Source organism: Hyla sarda, chromosome 12 (genome assembly GCF_029499605.1).
Source record: "Hyla sarda isolate aHylSar1 chromosome 12, aHylSar1.hap1, whole genome shotgun sequence".
NCBI classification, from domain to species: Eukaryota; Metazoa; Chordata; class Amphibia; order Anura; family Hylidae; genus Hyla; species Hyla sarda.
Genome location: NC_079200.1, coordinates 42,104,640 through 42,112,524, shown reverse-complemented (window position 1 = coordinate 42,112,524; position 7,885 = coordinate 42,104,640). Strand labels below are relative to the sequence as shown.

Below are 7,885 nucleotides of genomic sequence, written 5' to 3'. Positions count from 1 at the left end.
TATTGGGGTCCTTTTTGGGCACTAGCCCCAACAGGGAAACCCGCAAATCCGGTAACGGGGGGGGGGGGGGAGGGGGGGGGGACCAAAAGGCACTGCCATGCGTTCCAGCTGCACCTCCCTGAACAATTTTACAGCCACCAACCCCGGACGGAGCCGAGCAGAAACCAAATTCCGCACCACCCTGTCCGATCCAGTGGCTGAGCTGGGAATACGGAAACCCTCAGTAAACCTTTTGCGCAACAAATCAGCAGAGGCCCTATTTGGGTACCGGTAGAGAAAGGGCGACATCCTTTCCACCGCCTTTGCCCCTCTTGAAGTCCGCATCTTCGCCCTTCCTAAAACAGTGAGACAGTCCATGGGCACCACCACACTTGGAGCACTCGTGACGGAAATTGCACTCTGCCCCAAATTTACAGCTGCCCTCATTAAACAGCCAGCACACCTCTTTTGCACCCCCCCCCCCCCCGTCCTGGCGGGGCCGAAACCCTTGCCGCCCTTACGAAAGGACTGCAGACCCACTCGAGGAGCAGCCATACGTCACATCCACAAACCAATATCTTTGTGGTCCCACCGCAGAGACGGACGCACATCCGGGGCGCTAGCAGCCGAACCGCCAGAGGAATCCGCACCACTCGCCATGCTAGACCCCCTGACCCCCGCAGCGGAAACCACGTTCACTTCAGCCCCCCCTACAGGAACCGGCCCAACCGCTGCACCCTCACCCGCCCCCCCCAAAGCCAGACCCGGCGCTACACTACCAGACCCCCACACTGACTTAGGCGACCCCCCCCAACCACTAAAGCCTACAGCCCACTTAGTAACAGTTGGAGACCCGCCAGCCCCCCACCTGTGACTCCAGACCCGACCCCAAGGAGAAGGTGGATAACTCACCGGACCCAGTTGTTGAAGGACCACCGGCAGCAACTCCCGTCCCAGAGGGCACACTGCCCGCAACCAAGGATCTTCGCTGGTTACCCGTAGAAGCAGAGGCCAAAGAGCCTGCAGGCGGCACCAGAACTCTCACTGAAGGCACAGGCCTAGATGAGGTCGGATCCCTGGCATCCTGAGAGGGAGGGCGCAGAAGCCCACCCCTCCTGTCTTCTGGCAGCAAAGGAACCCCTGCAGCAGCAGAGGCCGTCTCCTCATCCCCCAAGTCTAGCAGGATCTCATAGTCGCTGACGTCACTGGGAGCAGGGTCCAGGACCCCCTCCCGCCCCATGGAGTGATCATTCTCAGGCAGGTAAGTAGCATTGCCATCCTCCTCTCCATTAAACCCAGCCAGGTCCATCACCACCGAAGCCTGGAGGCCTCCCAGACCTGAAGAAGACCGCCTCCCCTCCTGGGGAATGGGCGTAGCAGCCACGCTGTGGGGTCAGTAGTGCCATGGCCCCGCCCCTCAACAGCAGCAGGGGACCGATTCCAGGCCGCCGTTTGCTCCTCGTGGCGCAGAGGACCGACAGGGACGCCATGCCGGCCTCTCTGTACCGCCGTGACTACCGGCAGCCCCCCGGGACCTGACCCCCCCAAGCGGGAAGCAGAGGGACCTGGCCGGGGACTTACCCTGCGGCGGCGAACACACCGCGACGACTCCGGAGAAAGCCGCGCTGGCGGGCAGGAGCACCGCCCGCTGGAGCGGGCCCCAGACCCGCCAGCCGGCCGCAACACCTCCTGGGAAAGGGCAGTGAACTGTTCCTGGAGCCACCGGGGACCGCGCCGCAATGCCTCCTCCCGCAGCTGCCTCAGCACCTCTTCCACAGGGGACGCCATCTCAGGTAGGAGCGCAGAGTCCTTCTTCTCAGTTGTTGCACCAACTGACTCCTCTTCCTGCCTAAGCATACATGTTCTGGTTACTCCTCCCCTTTCCCTATTAACCCAACATTAACTCCTTATCTCCTGGCCATCATCCCCTTGTCATGTGCCCCTCCGGTCCGATGCTCTCCCCTCCAGGGCTTACTCATGCTCCATTTATTTCTGCCGTCTACAGCACGTGCTCCTGACTGAAAGCTGGGTCCCATTCCGTAGATCGTGGAGAGGTTCCCAGCAGTAGTAGAACCCCCTGCAATCAGCTACTTATCCCCTACCCTGTGGATAGGGGGTAAGTTAATTTTGGCTTGAGTTCTCCTTTAAATACCTTTAGTTCTATGAAACCAAATTCATTCATTAAACCTGCCATCCCAACACGGTTTCCATCTTGCATTTTCACGATCCGTCTATTAGACATCATTGATTTATTTTACAGTATGTCTAGACACCATTGTTTATTGTGGCTTTTGTTTAAACTGTAAAAGTGTTTAGTTTTTTTCTCAATAAAAAAAACATTTGATTCAGACATCATTGAGTCATTACATAATACACTAAAACTTTGAGTCAAATTTGTTATTATCACCATCATCAATACCCCCCTGCTTTTTCTGCCTCTGCTGTACCATTTACACATTTGTTTTTTAATGCTCAAAGACCTTTTTTTTCTTGGGTTTGGAGCTCTCAGCAATACAAAAATAATAATAATATTACTGAAGCCAAACTAAAGGAGTGGAATTATACACATATGCTTAGAAACAGAGAGCGCTGCAAAATAAATATTTATAACCTGTTTTTGTTGTTTTTCTAGTAGAATAGGAACCAGTTCTTATTGCATCACGGAAGAAGCATGCTTAACCCTTTGAGTCTGTAAAAAAAAAAAAAAAAATTCTAAAAGTTGTTCCCTCCTATAATGAAGGAGCTTAAAAACTTTTCTAATAGTATCAAAGCGTTAACCACTAGGGGTGCAGAGGGCCTATAGACCCATTGGCAATTGTCTTCTTGGAAGCTTAGCCTTTGCCGGGAAATTCCATGAGGCTGTGGGCCAATCAGCGAGCAGAATTAAGGTCATAGTGTTGAGCGGAGGGAAGGGGGGGGGGGGGGTGAGATCATCACATGAGAGGAGGAGGAGGGGGAGGAGGGAACAGTATGGTGAGGCTGTAGATGTGACTGAGGAAGGAGAAGAAAAAAAGCAAACTTCAACTCTGATAGTATCCAGACAACTAAGGGGAGGGAGGAAAAGAGTATAGACTGGAGACATGTATAGAGCCTGAAGAGTCTCAGGAAGAAGCAAGGGTCGAGTTCAAGGAGAGACAACACAAAAGAGCAAAAACAGAAGCTGGTGAGTGCGGGTAGTGGTTGTGTATTACTGAGGGGTGTGACTGCAGGTCTAGAGCCTGGGCACGTCAGGTACATGAAGACTTCGTACAGACTAGGTATGCTTGATTGAACAATCACAAGGAAGTGCTTTATCATATGCACGTATATGCGATGGCAAAATGTGTCTATTTCCAACTTTACATCTGATAGGTTTGTCCAAGGGGACTGCATGACACCCATCAGATGAGATGATAGATATGTGCGCCCTCTAAGGAGGATTACACCACCTCTGCCTGTGCATGACTATACCTTACTTGTTTCTACCTGAGCTATACATATCGATCATGTCTTTCGCATATGCATACTTTATAGCATTCGATGCGTGGCCCTTGTCTATTTATGAGATTATTTGCATTCTACATAGCACTCATGCATTTTGTACGTGCAAGCGTAAAACTATCAAGCCGCTGCAGGAATAATGTCTGAGCACAAACGTTACTGTGACGGATATATACAGCTATTACTAACAGTAACTATTGTTAATGAAGTATTTATTATCATCGGAGATTGATATTGTAACAACTTTGATTTACTATACATGATAAATGCAATTGATCGAGAACAGTGGTCTCAAACTGTGGCCCTCCAGATGTTGCAAAACTTCAACTCCCACCTTGCCCGGACAGCCAACGGCTGTCCGGGCATGGTGGGAGTTGAAGTTTTGCAACAACTGGAGGGCCACAGTTTGCGACCACTGCTCTAGAGGCTGTCATGGTCTTCTGAAACCAAATACATTTTTTGTCTTTTTCCTTCCAAACCATTCATTTGCCATATCTGCTTCTGGAAAAGCTGAGCGACAGCCTGTGACGCCCCCGCGGGGCTAGTCACCTGGATCTTGTAGATGCCTGAACATGAAAAATGTTGGCATTTCTGCATAGTTAGGACAACCTAAATGGAGATGTATGGCTGGCCTTTTTGGTGGAGACCAGATTTGCCAAGAAATAGATATCAATACAAGTGTCCAAAATGGAAATGATAATCACCTGGTAAAAGATGGCAAAAAAAATGTCCAGCTTTATGTATGAGATCCTTTAGAGAGTGGCCAGCAAAACTTTGTTGGTCATGTCCATCTCATATACAGAGACCTGTCCACTGGTAACTTTATCTGTTATGACAAATCTACTCTTGCACTACTGAGTGGGCTGTTGCATTTACTTCTTCCTGTGAGATATTATTTGAATATGTTACTGTTACTATTGTATGTTCACACATGGCAGATTTTCTGCAATCGTCACATACCTCTGAGTGCGCTTTGTAAAGAGACATGTAGCTGCTGAAGAAACAACCTCATTCAAATGAGATGTATTGGATATTCAGTTGCAAAAATCTCCGGATGTGAACATAGCTCTAAATCGGGGGAGAGTTATTACTGTTTATCAATATGTGTGGGTGCAGCAGGTGGTTATCGTGTAATATTACTGTGCTGGTTTAGTGAAATGCTGATCTTTGTTGTGAGTGTTGGCATCTGCCTCCTTTGTTTACATACCGATTAAACAATGCTTCAAGAGCCAAAGTGTGCAATGTGAGGCTGTACACCTGCTGTCCACTACAACTCCCAGCATGTCCCAACACCTACAGAAGTTGCAATTAGCGATTTTTCTGTACGACCTGCAGACTGTGTCGGACGAGGAATGAGAGTTTATGTTTACAACAACTTAAGAGATGTACACTAAAGCAGTGGTTCTCTTTTTTTTTCTTTTGTTTTCTTTTTTTCACTATCTGGCCTAGACCGCCATTAAGATTTCTCCCATACAAGACTTCTCCACAAAACCAGCCAAACAAACATTTTAGGCTTCTTTCTGCAGTACAATACCCACCTATTTACAACCTCCCCATGTTTATTGTCACACACAGTAACAGTACCAGCTTTGTGTCCCCATAAAGTTGTTAGGCCCCCTCTGTGCCCCCAAATATAGCTGAAGGCCCCCAAACTGCCCTCATATATAGTTGTAAGCCGCCATACTGTCCAGCTTTGGTGCTCCACTGCTCCTCTGGTCTGGGGACCTATTGCTATGCAGGGAAAGTAGTTACTGCCCACAGTAGCCCAGTGCCCACGCTTCCCCTTTGTTGTCCTCCTACTCCGCTCCTCGTGCAGTGACGTCAGCCTACCATTTCTTTCAAAGTGGTCCAGACCAGTAACCAGTGACTGCTATTACAAATTTTTTCTCAAGGACCCCCTGGAGAACTGCTAAGTACCCCAGGTTGAGAACCACAGCACTAGAGGTACTGCACAGGTCCCTGTCAGGTGCAGCAGAGGTGTAGTAGCTATAGGGGTAAAGTTTGTTGGTGATTTCAAGGACAATCCATTCCAATTTCAAGAAAAATCCAAAAGTAACATGCGATTTTGTCATAGAGAAGACTTTATATGGATCTGTGTTTGGAATATTTTTTGTGGACCCAGCCTAAATGCACACTAGATTGATAACTTTCTTCAGAAAAACATCCTGAGCACATTTGCAGTAAAATTTGTGCACTTTTCTTTTATAGCAATTGCACATAGTGATTTGCTGTAACTTTGGTGCAGGATTTGGTGTGATATTTCTCGCTGTGTAAATGGGATTTAAAAAAAATCCCATATACTTTACTGCAGATCTGCTGTGGCAATTTCCATGTGGAAAAACGGCAGGAAATCCATCTGCACAAGTATGTGATCTACCTATCAGATTGGTGAACTATTAGTCCTGGTTCAAACCCAGAAAAAAATTTCACTGATGGTACCAAACTACAAATCTGCTTCAAAATCTACACGGAAATCTACATATCATACATGTGGATTTTATTGCAGCTTTTGGTAGACGGCACGTGCTCCATTCATTTCTATGGGAGCAACGATGATGCCCAAGTGCTGTACTCTGGTATTTTTGGCACTCCTATAGAAATGAATGGAACGCAGGCCGTCTGCAGCACGCGCTCTTCACTGAGAGCCGGGTGCCGTCCCAGTGATCATGGGGGGCCCCAGCAGTCAGACCCCCCTGCGATCAGATACTTATCCCCAATCCTGTGGATAGGGGATAAGTTAGTTTTTGCCGGAGGTCTCCTTTAAATAAATTCTATAAAAATCTGTTTCATTTAAACAATAGGTCATTTTCTGATATGACATTCCCATTTACATTACAAGCATACAGAATAATGCACAGGTCTGCAACAAATCGTCCGTCTATATTGTAACATGAACTTCATATTAGTGCGTAAAAAGTGGACCCAATAAAGGGTGACTATTAGAAAAAGCCACTTTAACCCATGGACAAACAATCTTATAGCTGCGCTGTTCTAGAACCTTGTGCAATCTGGATCAATTGTAAACAGCAGTTTTATCACTGATCTATTTCCACATTCAGACTGGACTACCCCTTATATGATCCCCTTAGAAATGAGTAAGTTGTAATAATAATTAGACAATGTAATAAAGCCTAAACATACTTTAAATTATACATTTCTGCCAACAGTTGTGTCTTACATAAGAACAGCTGAATACTAAGGCTAACTTTTTTTTTTTCTGGCAGTTTTTGGATATCTGCCACTGCAGTTTTTGAGCCAAAGTCAGAAGTGTATTCAAAAGGAATAGGAAATATAAAAGAAGGACTTATACTTCTCTTCCCTTATGGATCCACTTCTGACTTTGGCTCAAAAACTGCAGTGGCAGTTTTCCAAAAACTGCCAAAAAAAAACCAAGTGGAAACTTAGCCTAAAGGAGGCCAGACTCTTTGGCCCTGTTCACACTACGGAATTGCCGCAGAATTTCCGGGAGGAATTCCGCAGGCGCAATTCCGCGGTGTGAACTTTAACATTAGTGTGAACGGGTCTACGCGAGACCCGTTCACACTGCGGGATTTCAGCGGCGGACATTTCCACCGCTGAAAGAGTTCCGCGCAAAGAAAAGAACATGTTCATTCTTTGTGCGGATTCCGCGAGCACTGCATAGCCGTCAATGGTGACGGCTCAGTGCCCCGCGGCCCTAGCGCCGAAGAACCCCCGGCGGCAGCCGCCAGGCGGAATCTCCACAAGAATTCAGCCACGAGAATTCCGTAGTGTGAACGGGGCCTTTCATTAACTGTCAGCTGAATGTGCATGCTTAGACAGGCCAAGCATAGATGTGTTCTCAATGGTGAATGGTGAATAAGTCACTGCCAGACACCTCTGCCAGCCGCTTACCTCCATTGAGGACAAACAGGAATGGGGATTAAAATTCTACTTCCGCAATCCTTATTTTCCCCAACATCATCTGTCAATTAGAATATTCAGCTGATCCTGCCAAAATAGTCAGGTTCAGCCAGCTTTGCTCTTATGTGATTGGGGACATCCTGAAAAAGGCATAACTATCACAAATGCCTGCAGTCCTATGCTTTGATTTACCTTACAAGAGTAGGGTCATATATGTCACATGTACATTTGCAGCAAAATACGGCACATGTGACCCTACCCTAAGGGGGCAACAATAAAGAAAATATTATACGAAAACACGCATAGGCCATACATCTGAATTTTTTAAATGTAACTTTCCATTGCAGACCATGAGGGGTATTTATAAAACCTTTTACTCCATTATTTTGGCAGAAATTTGTCTAAATTTTTTGGTGCAGTTATTTTCAGAGACAAACCAAATAGAAAATTTTTTTCAAAGTGACGTTGGAAGTCGTGATTTCAGTTGATATCATGCAGTGGTCAGGAATTTATGATTTGCGACTCTTCAGTTTGTCGCATTGTT

General features: G+C 46.9%; 1 protein-coding gene across 1 annotated transcript in view; it reads left to right on the top strand.

The window, feature by feature from the left end:
* The first annotated feature begins 2,970 nt into the window (after window positions 1–2,970).
* MAP3K14 (mitogen-activated protein kinase kinase kinase 14) overlaps window positions 2,971–7,885 on the top strand; it is a 38,852-nt gene continuing 33,937 nt past the window's right edge. The window contains exon 1 of the mRNA XM_056548862.1: window positions 2,971–3,142. The gene's annotated coding sequence lies outside the window, so the exon portion shown is untranslated. The remainder of the gene's footprint in view (window positions 3,143–7,885) is intronic.